This window comes from Bacillus rossius, chromosome 2 (assembly GCF_032445375.1).
Source record: "Bacillus rossius redtenbacheri isolate Brsri chromosome 2, Brsri_v3, whole genome shotgun sequence".
In the NCBI taxonomy this organism is placed as follows: Eukaryota; Metazoa; Arthropoda; class Insecta; order Phasmatodea; family Bacillidae; genus Bacillus; species Bacillus rossius.
In genome coordinates, this window is record NC_086331.1 from 39,084,450 (window position 1) to 39,098,087 (window position 13,638).

General features: G+C 37.5%; 1 protein-coding gene across 4 annotated transcripts in view; it reads left to right on the forward strand.

Annotated features, from left to right (window-relative positions):
* LOC134529251 (uncharacterized) overlaps window positions 1-13,638 on the forward strand; it is a 1,084,551-nt gene that overhangs the window by 436,905 nt on the left and 634,008 nt on the right. The window lies entirely within an intron of this gene.

Genomic DNA, 13,638 nt, shown 5'->3' on the forward strand with positions numbered 1-13,638 from the left:
GAAATTCTACGACTGTATCAAGGTGTAAGATATTTGACTACAATGGATTTGTCTTTCGGGTATTGGCAAATACCATTACAACCGGAATCCTGTTAATATACTGCATTCTTATTTCGTAATCAGCAATACACGTTTCAAGTACTGCCGTTCGGTTTATGTAACGCTGTGGCGGAATTTACTAGGTGCCTGGCTACAACACTAGGGCCAGAATGCGCATCATTTGGCAGGGCGTATGTGGATGACATACTCATTACGTCATCGACATACATTGAGCATCTAGAGCATGTACACAGAGTACTCACTAAACTTAAGGAAGCTGGCATGACAGTGAAAATTAGGAAATCCCTGTTCTGCAGAGAAGAGCTACATTTCCTCGGACACATTTTGACTCCGACAGGCATTAAAACTGCGCCGGAAAAGCTAAGAGCTATTCAAGAATTCCCTGTGCCCAAGAACATAAGGCAGTTAAGAGCATTCCTAGGTGTCATAGGATTTTACCGAAATTATAGCGACCAGGTGGCGAAGATTGCACTACCACTGTTCCAGCAGTTGAAGAAAGATATTTCCTGGAACTGGGATGAACCACAACAAACTGCATTCCAAGATTTGAAGCAGCTGTTCTTAAGTGAACATGTTATTAATCATCCTGTGCAAGGTCGTGAATTCCTGTTGTATACAGATGCTTGAGATTACGCGCTAGGCTGTAAACTAGCTCAACTAGACGAAGAGGGCACGGAGAAAACTGTGGCCATGGCCAGCCGTATCTTAAACACAGCGGAGCGACGGTATACTGTAACCGAGAAGGAAGCCCTAGCAATCATTTGGGCCCTGCAGAAGTTTCGTGACCTGTTGTTAGGTGAGAAAATACAATTACTCACTGACCACCAGGTCCTCACATGTCTAAGAGCAGGCAGAGTGTTTGGCAGCAGGCTGACCAGGTGGTATTTACTCCTACAAGAGTACGACATAAACATCTGTCACATAAAAGGAAGCGAGAACTCTGCGGCAGATTACCACAGTAGAATGAACTCGCCTGAGACAGGGGAATGGTTCCCAGAAAGCAAGCTGAAGGAATTCCTTATAGCTCCTGTCAAATTTAATAAATTTTGTAAAAATGAAAATTTGAAAAAAATTCTGAAAAATTTGAAATCCCTCCAAGAGACTGACGAATTCTGTCAAGAAGTGATTGCTAAGCTGACAACATGTGAACAACCTCACAAAGTGCATTTGCACTACTGCAATTCAGAAGAGGGTATACTGTTTTACAGGCAAAAACAACAGTCGTACTTCGAAGACTGCCGGAAGCCAGTAGTACCAACAGCGGCACGGGACAAAATATCCTGGGAATTACATGTCAGCTTAGGACATGTAGGTGCTAAGAAACTATTCGGAGCCATCAGTCGATGTTATACTGGCCTAACATGCATAGGACACTATCCAGGATCACTACATCATGTTTATTATGCCAGAAAACTAAGCATGCACGATAGCGGCTGCACAGAGAATTACAGTCTATAATTCCGCAGCAAGCCCTAGACTTGGTGTCCGTGGATTTGTTCGGACCACTACCCCCGTCCAAGGCTGGTGTAAAACATATTTTTTGTTGTAATGGATGTTTTCAGTAAGTACACCAAGCTCTACGCCATTGTCAATGCAAATGCTAAAACGGTGTTGGCAAAATTTAAATTATTCACAGAGGTCATTGGGAAAACTGCATATGTTTTGTCTGACAGGGGATCACAGTTTTTCCAGCGAAGTTTGGCAAAATGGTGTGAAGAAGCTAGGCATCACACCCACCACTTCCTCGGTAAGGCATCCACAAAGCAATCCTGTGGAGCGGCAGATGCGCTCACTAGGAAATCTGCTTAGGGCCTACTGTCATGATGCACAGCAATGGCGTGATGACTTGCCATTTATTGAGTGTGTATTAAATCACACTATACACACCTCTACCGGCGTTACACCCCATGAGGCAATATGTCTGGTTCGGTCGGCGGCGATACCAACCCATTATCTACCTACTTGCGACGACAACATATCTGACAAACTTCCTAGCAGAGAGGAAATTGAAGAGTTAATAAGGGCAAAACTACATTTAGGAGCCAGGAATAGGGAGAAGCGGAAAGCCGGTCACAAGCTTCACCATTTCAAGGTCGGTGACCTTGTTCTTCTAAGGACTGCGCCAACGAGTAATAAGTGGGAAAACGTAACAAAAAAGCTGTTCCTACTCTACCGTTGACTATATGAGATTCTTCAAATACATCGGGAGAACTGTTACACCCTAAAAAAAGTGTCAACACGTGTCACCGTGGGAAACTATAACATTAATCATTTAAGGGCCTACCATGCACCAGTTGTGCAAGATATATAATACCAGAGTATACTCTGAATCAGCTTTATGTGTACTGTAATGTAATTGTGCCTAGAATTACAATTAATATTTGTGTGTAACGGTGAATTTATACCGGAAGGTTAAGGTGTCTAGTCAGCTGAGTTTATTTATTGTATTGTTTGTACTCAGTTGATTTTGGCTAGGTGAAGCGCAGACTTCCTAGCATTTATTTGGTTCAGTAAAAGAGCAAATGCTCTTGTCCTTAGGCAGCAACCTAAAGGATGTACTGTGAACCTTGTGTACTGTAGGTACATTTTATTGACAGCACCTAATAGTTCGGTTCACACACACAAGTTTAGTGATTCTACTGTACACTTATCATAACAGGCTGTATGTTGATGTCACTGTATACCTAGGCAATGAAATGTTGTACACAGACATCCTGACACACTGAGTGTAAACTAACACTGTAGAAACTTATAATTATTGGTTACCTTATTAAGATCCAGGCTACAGCCTTTTACCTACCTATTTCCTAGGCATCCTCATGTATAACACCTTCTTCATCTCTCAGTAGTAAACTATTCTGACTGGGATTGTAATCCCACAGGATTACTATTTAAGTGGATATTTTACCTCATCCACAATTTGCTAACTATCACACAAGAGGAAATATCTAGCTATCTGTCTAGCTAGAGAGATCATTTTATTTTATCTTCGAAATAAAAGAAAAATAGATATTAATCGACGATTTATTTTCACCATACTGACTTACATCACACACATCATTATAGCACTTTTCACAGTTGGCTGTAATAAGATTCTTCAGTTTCTTCATTGCTGAAATTATGGTGATGTAATTTAAAGGTAATGTTGAATACCTTGTAATGTAGTGATTATTAAGGTTTGTCTAAACCTAAGAATGACATGAAAATATATTTATTTACTGTCAGAGTAAAGGACAGATGATTTAATTACTGCTAATAGCAGTTTAAAAACAGTCAAAACAATGAGCTGTATTATAGTAATTAACATAAATGTATATGTAAATATTACTCTGTTTATTGTGTAAATAAATATTATAATTTTCTAATGTGTATAGTAGTGTGTTCTTCCTAACAGACAGTAACATATTCATGAATATTATTGGGTACCTTCGGGTAGAGGAAGGGAGCCAAATATGGAATACATTTATGATTTTGATTTATAATAATGTCAGTTTTTATATACTTCTTACAAGGTTATGGTTATTTGTTGGACACACATTTTTTTATGACACAATAATATTTAGAACCTAAAAGTATTATCGCATTTAAAATGGTGAATTTTTTTATGTATAGATATACTGTTAGGCCACTGTAAAAAGTGGTACCTAATATGGAATTGTGTTCATTTAGTTTAGAAACTGTCATTTTGTGCCACAAATGACTTTAATTACATGTATTTTGAATTTAAGAAACTTTCAGGTAATAGGTACATATATGTAAATGCAAATCAGTATTTGCAATATTCACACAAAAACATGCCGCTTTCTGCACCAGAACAGTCACAGTGGCATCACTGTTCACACTCCAAACACTAATTACACATTTCACCTTTTCGATCATGTGAAAACTTTCTATCACAATAAAAGCACGTAGCATCTTCGTCATTAGGTCTCATTACTCCAACATCTTGCAAATCAGGGTCTGAAGCATCACTTATGCTGATTGTGTCTTCATCCGAAACACTGTCATGTCTCCTTTTATTCCGTTCTTGCTTCTTACGTGAAACCAATCCGCTGCATGAAGGCTGTGTATTTTGTTTTTGAAGGTTAGCTTCTGGTGTAGAAGCCTTCCGAATTTTTTTGGAAGAACATGTAGTGCCCTTTTGGTGATTGGTAGCTACAGTTTTCTGACGAACTTGTTTCAGTGATTCCTCCAAATTGGCTTTATATGGCAACGATGTCAAAAGTGCCGCTTTCCCTATTGCTCATCCTTTTTGTGGGCCTTTCCTTCTAGCCATTTGAGGGATAGGAACAATTTTCTCAGGCCCAACGACGTTGGTTTGTGATCCATCGTTGTGTATTGTTAGTGCAGGTCCAGTAACTGCAGTGGGATTTTCAATATCTTCTTGCTCAGCCGCAAGGAAATCCTTGTCTTCAAATACTCCATGATTCACCGGATAGAGTCCTGTTGTTTTAAATCCATTAACAGCAATACAACCAGTCTGCACTTTTAAATATGAATTGCCAAACAATTCTGCTATATCATAATGTGTCACAGGTCATCCAGTATGTGACTGCCGTGACAAGTGAACCTCTTTCTGCTGATGTGAGTGACCCGACTTGCTTGCTGCCCTTTAAAGCAAGAACAGACTGTATTTTTGATTGAACAACAGAGAGGCCAGTTTCGTCAACATTAAACATTCTATCTGGAGGATAGTTGTACATTTCAAATTCACTTTCAAGTAAATCGAAAAATGCCGCCACATTTGCTTTATTAAATCCCTTAGCTCTGTTAAATGATGTTCCTGTGGGCTTTCTGATTGTGATGACATCTTTGTGACGGTTAATAAATAAGTCAAGCCACTTGCGACCAGCGGTCTCATGTTGTTTGGAAAATGGATTTGGTATGTCGTTAACAACTGCCAACTGGTACGCTAGCCTTTTGATATCACGCCTTGTTAGACCATAGAATTTTTTTTCCATTATTATATAATCTACTAACCTTTTTTCCAGCTCTGGCGGAAACACTGGACGTCTGCCTAGGTTCGATTTACTTGCTTGCGATGGTGTTTTGTCATTTTTCGATGCCAGACGAAACAAAGTAGTTCGTGGAACATTAAATGCAGTTGCTGCCTTTTTAAAACCCATTGAACCACTTCTCACTTCTGTTATTGCTTTCTCCATGTCTTCTGCATTCCACTTCTTCCGCTGTGGAGTACCGTGCTTCTTTTTTCCGGCCAGACATAATTCTGTAAATAAAATTAGTAATTGTCAGAACATTTTAATATACTGTATCAAATATGGAATACTATTCCATATTAGGAACACAAAAGTATTCCATAATAGGTACATTACCAGATATTTATATAAGTTGTGAAAGTTCCAACACTACATAAATGAATAGCTTGAACTATAACAAAATATCAAAGTTTAAACCTTCCACTAGCCAACTAGTAATTAAATAATAATCGTAAAATGGATTAGATATTTTTAATCTGTATACAGCGCTTACCTTTCACAACCTTTTAGAGGATAAAAAAACGAAAAGTCGACCACCTCAGACAAACAACCCATCTATACTGAACTACTGGCACATACAAAAGATATGGCCATGAATGAGCTACCACTTGGCTATCTGGTACAGTTCTGCCACGTTGCATTTCCTGGAAATGTAAGTATTCCATTTTAGGAACGTATTCCATATTTGGCTACTGACGCCCATTAAAGATTCAGAAGCGCATGACAGAGAGAATTATTAATCTGTATCTGTGAAGGGTCTTACACTTCATAGTGGGGCATTACACCTGCAAGCCGAATACTGATGAGCCATTTACAATACAGTACCAAAAACATAAAGCATACAGCTACTGTATTTATGTGAAAACTGATAATGATATAATTCCTGCAAATCTTACTTCAGCACATCCTTCACAGCCTGAAGTGTACAGGGGATGTAATGCAGATGACATGTTCATTTCCCGCATTGTCGAAATTGGGCAGAATGTGCAGAGAATAATTTATATGTCTGTTTCCGTGATTCTGCTCTCGCATACACAGAACACCGCTTTTCTGCAAGCAAAATGTTGTGGCTACTGTGGTGTAAAAATTGGAGGGAGTACAAAGAAAGTTCGCCATCACAATCACTTCACTGGTAAATATCTGGGAGCCGCATGTTATGATTGTAATCTTCTCAGATGAAGACCAAAGAAGTGATTGCTTTCTTCCATATCTTGGCATACGATTAGAACTTCATTAAACCAGGAAGTTGAGGTACGACAGTAAATATATTTTTATTATTCCTAACTATGAGGTAAAACTGATAACTTTTTCCAAGAAGTTGTGTGACAAGTTCAGTATTCATTTTGTTGATATGTTCCGCTTCATAAGTCAGGGTCTCGCTTCTCTGGCCGAGTTTTTGCCTGCAGACAAGTTTGAAGTACTGCTAAGTTTTTCGCACCTGAAAAGATAGAGTTGGTTACCTGCAAGGGTGTCTTCCCGTACGATTTTTTCGATTATTTTGCTGGATTAGATGAAACTAGTCTTCCGTCGATTGATGAGCTTTAAAACATTCTTACCGATTCTAGGATTTCAGAGGTAGATTATGCACATGCACAAAATGTCTGGGGCATGTTTCAATGAACTACTTTAGGGGAATATGCTGACTTGTACCTAAAGAAAGCTTTCCTAATCTTGGTAGATGTATTTGAGAATTTTCGCAGTCTGTGCCTGAAAACATAGTCTTGACCCCTCTCACTACATTTCCTATCCTGGGTTCGCTTTCGATGCTATGATTCGTACCACAGGTGTAAAACTGGAGCTATTAACAGATTATGACATGTATATGTTTGTGGAAGCGTGTATTTCTGGTGGCATAGCACAAATTATCAAGCACCACTGTGTGGCTAACAACACATACATACCCGAGACATACAATGCAGCCAAGGCATCCATGTTTATAGATTATATTGATGCGAATAATTTATATGGGTGGGCAATGTCGCTGCCGCATCCTATTCATAATTTCCAATGAGCTTATGAAGAATTTGATATTATGTTTGTTCCTAACCATTCTTCCGCCGGCTACATTATCGACAGTGATGTAGAGTACACTCACGAGCTCCACGAAAGTCACAAATACCTATATTTTCTTCCTATGAACAAGGGGTCGCCTGTCTCAAAACAAAATAAGCTGATAACGATGCTGGAAAATACAGAGCACTACATTGTCCATTATATAAATCACCAGTAGGCTATATCTAACGGGTTGAGAGTGACCAAAATACATCGAGTTTTCCAGTTTCTACAGTCGGCATGGTTGGAGCCATATATTAAGCTCAACATGACTAAGCACCAGTCTGCAGCCAATGAATTCGAAAAGGATTTCTTTAAACTCACTGTGAACTCTACTTTTGGAAAATTGATGGAGAACAAGAGACAGAGGCTCAAAATGTGGTTGGTGTGCTCTGAGAAGTGGTTCAAGAAACTGGTGTGCCACCCACCCTTAAAGGACCGCACAATGCACGAACCGAATTTGAGTCTTGTCCATCTGAACCACGAGACCATCATTTTTGATAAACCTATTTATGCTGGGCTCGCAGTACTTGATCTTTCAAAAACACTTATGTATGACTTCCATTATAACATCGTTGAAACTTCAATACCAGGAAAACATTTATCTAGCCTACATGGATACTAATATTTTTGTTTATGAGATCCAGAGAGTTGACTTTTACACAGACCTCAAAGCTTACCCTACATTAATGTCGAAGTTCGACACATAGCTGCTACCCTTCCGACCACCCTTGATTCTCCCTCATCAACAAGAAAGTCGTTGGAAAGTTCAAATATGAGTGCTGGGGGAAAGTGATGAGTGAGTTTGTCGGTCTGCGGGCCAAACTCTATGCCTACAAGTTCGGTGGAATTGTTGAGAATAAGGCTAAGGGCATCCAGTGATGAGTGGTCAAAAAACCGCATTGAGTTAAATGAATACCTAAATACCCTGCAGGACCACCGCACAAGAAGGGTTAATGTTGGAGCCATTCGTTCGAGGTAGCATGTGTTCTACAGCGAGTACAGTAATAAGCTAGCCATAACATGGGAGGATGACAAGAGCAGGATATGCGAGGATGGCATCCATACTGTCCTACACAGATATGTTGGAGAGAATGAATAAATACATTTTTAATAGTTTAATTTTTTTGGTGTACATAGTTTCCATTTGTTTATAGATTTACATGTTTTGTTGTATAGTTTTTTACATTTTTGTTGTATATGCTCCATTTGTTATATAGAGTTTCAATTTTTTGTACACATAATTTACATTTTTTGTGTACAGTTTACATTTGTTATTGTATATGTTCCATTTTTTGTGTATAGTTTCAGTTTTTGATGTTTATAGTTTTTTTTCTTTTCTTGAGGATTATACGTTGTGAAAAGCCTGAATTTATTTAAATTTATATGATTTTACCTACATACTTCCTATTATTTTAATATAAAAACTTAATTACTCAATAAAATCATATTTAAAATTGTATCTGAAAAGGATGATGTATTTATAAGCAAACATTAAAATATCTGCTTCCATGCAATGTTTTAAACACGGGTACACAAAGATGGTCTCTGAGAAATGAAAATACACATGTCAAAATTAATATATCTGCTTCCATGCAGCTTTCTAAACATGAATACAATGGTCTCTGAGAAGAGATTATTACTTGTGATTGCGGACACTGAAAACATTTCTGGTCCTAAACGGTGAAAGATGGCGTGAGTAAATTAATTTTAATAGAAGAAAATTTATTGAGTGTTATTACTCTAACCATCGCATCCGCAATAGTGCGACGCTTAATCAGATATATGATAACATATATCTAATACTATACATACAAACATTATACATGTCTTTAAGAAAATTGGTGGTCACAACCACCATCATAAACAAAACGACTGTAGATTTTGTGTATTTATTTGTCTATAAGCTTCATAACAACACTGTTAGAGGATAGAAACTCGAACTTACATACATTGCTGTATATTAGGAACCAACACTCGATGACGACATCAGTCAGATGAAATCAAGATGGCGGTCTCCATTAAACAAGATGGCTGCCTTCAGCAGACGATGCTGGTAAAATTTTCTTAACTTCTCTATTTTTTCGATAATAAATATTTTTTCAAGATGGTGGAGTAACGAAAGTTGCAACGAATAGGAGTGGGGCGCCCGATGATGGTGTCATTGCGGTTTTTATTAAGAAATATTTAATTATTTTTTATAATTAAAAAAATCGAAATTTCTAAGTTAATATTTAAATATTTTCAAGATTGCGGACGTTACGTCATAATTCAAAGTGACGGAATGTTCTGGAAAACAAAATGGTGGAATCCTAATGGTGGATCCAAGATGGCCGCCAGGTAATGTTCAAGGTCATCCAATACGGACACAGGAAGTGACATAATCCAAGATGCCCGCTGTGGCTTCCCGGCTCCCCCATCACACACTGGTGCCGAAAGGACATACCAAACTTACCTATTTACTTGCTTATTCAGATTAAACATAATTTATTTTTGGAATTAAAAGTGTTTGTTTAAAAGTGTTAAAAGTGTTTCCTTAAAAAAATCATTCAAAGAAATCCATGTAAAAATACAAGGAATATTAATTTTGTGGTTGACGGCGACTACCGAGCTTTGTTAAATTATGTTCCTAGCAGAATACTTCAAGTAACTTAGAGCAAAGTGCATAAAGGGGGCAATTGCACATTCGTAAAATTGCTAAGTGCGTGTGCATGAAACAGTGAAAATATGAAGTGCTAGAGGTACTCATTAAGTACTTTCAACGATACTCACTAGATACAAATATTTATGTTATTAATATTTTAATCGATATCAAGTTGGTTATCAGATGAATTTATTATCGACTAGATTGTCCAGTTTGTATGGACCTACGGATATTAGAAAAAAAATGTTTGCCAATATTAATGACTCATCTCGTTGCAAGATTTATTGTTCAATAGGTTTATGTTAGTATAAAACGGCATCAGTTATCCAAATCACAGGAAGGCACAAATTTTTCTCGCAATAAGAGGGTTACACTCACTAGTATTTGGTTGAAAGTAAGCATTATTGAAAATTGTTTTGTGTGGTAAAGAATTCCGGATAATAAAAACAATTTCCTGAATTGTAGCTTATTTCCAAAATGTTTGGTACCTTGAGCAAATACCATTATAGAAACCGATTTTCAGAGACGAATATCACCCTTAGCTAGGCTCTAAATGGCTACCAAAATCTGTATCTCAGTTTACATAAGAACTCGACTTCCAAAATATTTCGGATACGTTTCCGAACGGCCTGTATACAAAGAATGTATCACAACTGTCCGCCAATCCGAGAACAGTTAATAGATCAGTAAATTAAGTGTAATATCAAGAAACCAAAATTCAAAAAGTGTCGTAGTTTTTGATTTATATGCATTTTTTCAATAGTTTTCTAATCCTCGGCCTGCAAAAAAAATTTATTATATACTGTACTGTAACTTAAAATTACTGCTATGCAATTATAAAAATAAAATCTACCATATATAAAAAAATTTAAAATAAAGTCAAATGTGCTATACTATTAAGCGAAAATATATTCAGAACACTTATGCCGCAAACAATTTTTAATCCAACATATTTGACTAACCATACTGTAAAATAAACTACTTTGATAACTTAGAAAGTTATTTGAAAATACGCCTAATTAAAACAAATAACTTACTAAGTTAGCAGAGTATTTTTTTTACATTGTAAATAATCAAAGTTAGCAGAGTAAAAATTGTTGCCACTTAAGAGTGCGCGATACATGTGGTTCCGAGCAGCAAAATCGACGTTCGCAACGGCGCAGATTCTGTAAATGCCATGACATAAAATGGATTTTGGTAAAATATTATTTACAGAGTAAGGATGGATCTTAAAAATGTTATTACTCGAAATTTCGATATGCGTCTTATTTTATTAACTAATTATTCCTAAAATCGGCGAAGTTTAGTAGACGAATGCTTGTATAATTTGATTGGAAATGGGAAACAAAATAATAATATTTCACAACACATATGTGTGCATGAGTTAGAAACAGCAGGATGCATTTAGAAGCAATACCAGCTGAAAAATCTGTTCCGCCGTACCTTTGTAATCGGTAGACTATGAACGAATTTTACACATCGTAGTTCACTAGTCCACACACAGATGTCGGGCACTCCGCACGCAGAGGTTCATTGCAGTAACAAAATAACAGATGTCGCACATGTCGGAGGTCGTCACTACTTGTTTTGTTGTATCGCGCTACTACGAAGCCACATTTTTAAATTGAAATAGGTGGGAAACGCTGCAATTGGTGGCAATAAGACGCGTTTTAAAAATAATAGTGACAAAGGAAACCTGCTTCTTTCTGCAAGGCGGAAAAATAAAAGGTAGGTAACTCATTTTTAAATTGATGATATAAGTTTGTTTATGATTGCAAAATCTTTAAAACGACTGTATAACACTTTCCATGTATCTGAATATTTCAAATCACAGCAGCGCAGAGACTGTAGCATCCGAGACCGGCCGCAGCGTGGGAAGATAGCGCGGGAAAGGGCGGGCGGAGCGGCGCCGGGCTGGTGGGGCGGGCCAGTGCGCATTCCACGTTCACACTAGAGGTGTAAAAGTAACGAAAAAAAGTGTACCCGTATGTATTTGTTACTATAACAATCAGTACTCGTTACTATCGTATCGTTACTCGTTACTTCTGATACCGCATAACATGCAACGAATCAAGTCGTATTGCGTACGCGTACAGTATGACGTCGCGTAAATAATTATAAATAGAATATATACTATTAAAAATATTTGATCATTAACAGTTTTTGTTAACCAAGAAACAATAAAATCTCATAAGAGCGGCTTTATTATATTATCGCTTTTAAGATAATTAAAAAAAATGTGACAATTCGCGATAATAAAAAACAAAAACATACATATTTCTAATTTGAAAAAAAATACTTTATTACGTTGTTTCTGTTCGAATCTCAAACTTTGTCTACACACACAATACCTTTTATAAACAGTAAAAAACCTGTACGACGAATTTCCAAATTATACTTTACTTAATAAACAAACATCGTTCTTTGTAATGTAAATTCATCGAATATGCGCGCGCATGCGTGAAACATACGAAAAATGCGAGTAACGAAATGCAGCCGTGTGTAACGTTTTGTTACTTGTATATAGACGGCGGACCCGTTACTCAGTAACAAATACATACGGTTTGCTACAGCTCTAGTTCACACGCTACGGCCGGAGGTTTCCCCCCCCCCCCCCCACCCTCGTTTCAGTAATAGTCGTTAATATTTAATTATATGTTGTTCATAACGACAGAATACACACAAGTAATACCAAATATATTTAGTTCGAAAAGTTAAAGAAATAAAATGGTGTGAAAGGGGGGGGGCTAATGGGCCAGTCCCGATTTTACAAAGGCAGCGATTTTACGAATGCCATCCTTGGAACCGTGAGCCAAGGGCGCCCATACCCATGGGCAGGGTAGGGCTGTGGCCGCCTCCCCCAGCTTTCAAGAAGAGGAAAAAATGTATGGGTTTTTGAGGATTTTTGGCAAATTGTAATTTTTGACACATTTTGTCAATATTTGAAGGTCTGCCCCCTCCCCTTACAAACTATTTTATAGTCTGGCCCCCCTTACAAACTGCCATATGGGCACCCTTGCCGTGAGCATACATAAAATCGTGGTTCTAGTATTATTAAAATGTGGAAACTAACAAGTTCTAGTGTTGTCACAAAAAACGAACTTGAACCCAAATTTGTTGACACGAACTTGAACCGAACTATTTTAAAGTTCGGTTCGAGTTCGAAATTTCGAACGTTCGTACAGCCTTATGCAATACTACTCTTCAAATGTCACACGTGAATGGAAACTTATCAAATAAGCGAAGAATAGCAATTATTTATCGCGTCTATTAAAAACATTAGTTTAATGAATTTAAAACATTTATCCAGGACTCTTTTTGGTCATTACATATTTGGGATTGCTACATCTGGACACACATTAATGTTAATTGTTGCTGACATCACATAACACAGTATAAACAAATACTAAATGTCCAAAATATATATGCCACAACTGCATTGCCAGTTCACTATCTAGCACTAGCTGACAGCTGAGGTCGACGTGCGACCTGAAAGATAAGGTGTAGCGCTTTAAGGAAATATCGCGTCTACCATAAAAGGCAAGTGAATGGGTGTTATGGGTTTGACAGAGGGGAAAAAGGAAAGGGAGGAGGGCATCTTGTTGTGAGGTTGTACGGGCCAGCAGATTTTTTCCTCATAACTGTAGTTCCGGATAACTGGATGCCGGATACACGGGGGAGGAGTACAGTTTAATAGAATATTATAATTACATCGTAAAATGTTATTGGTCCCGAAATGTTTGTATCAGTACGCAGTGTAACATAGTTACACTTATTTGCAAGTGAGGAGTATTTCAAACTTTTGGGCACGGTAAACGAATCTTACGAGATGCTATAGCTTCAATTATTTAATGTGTACTACTTTTGGTGGTGAAGCCTTTTTGT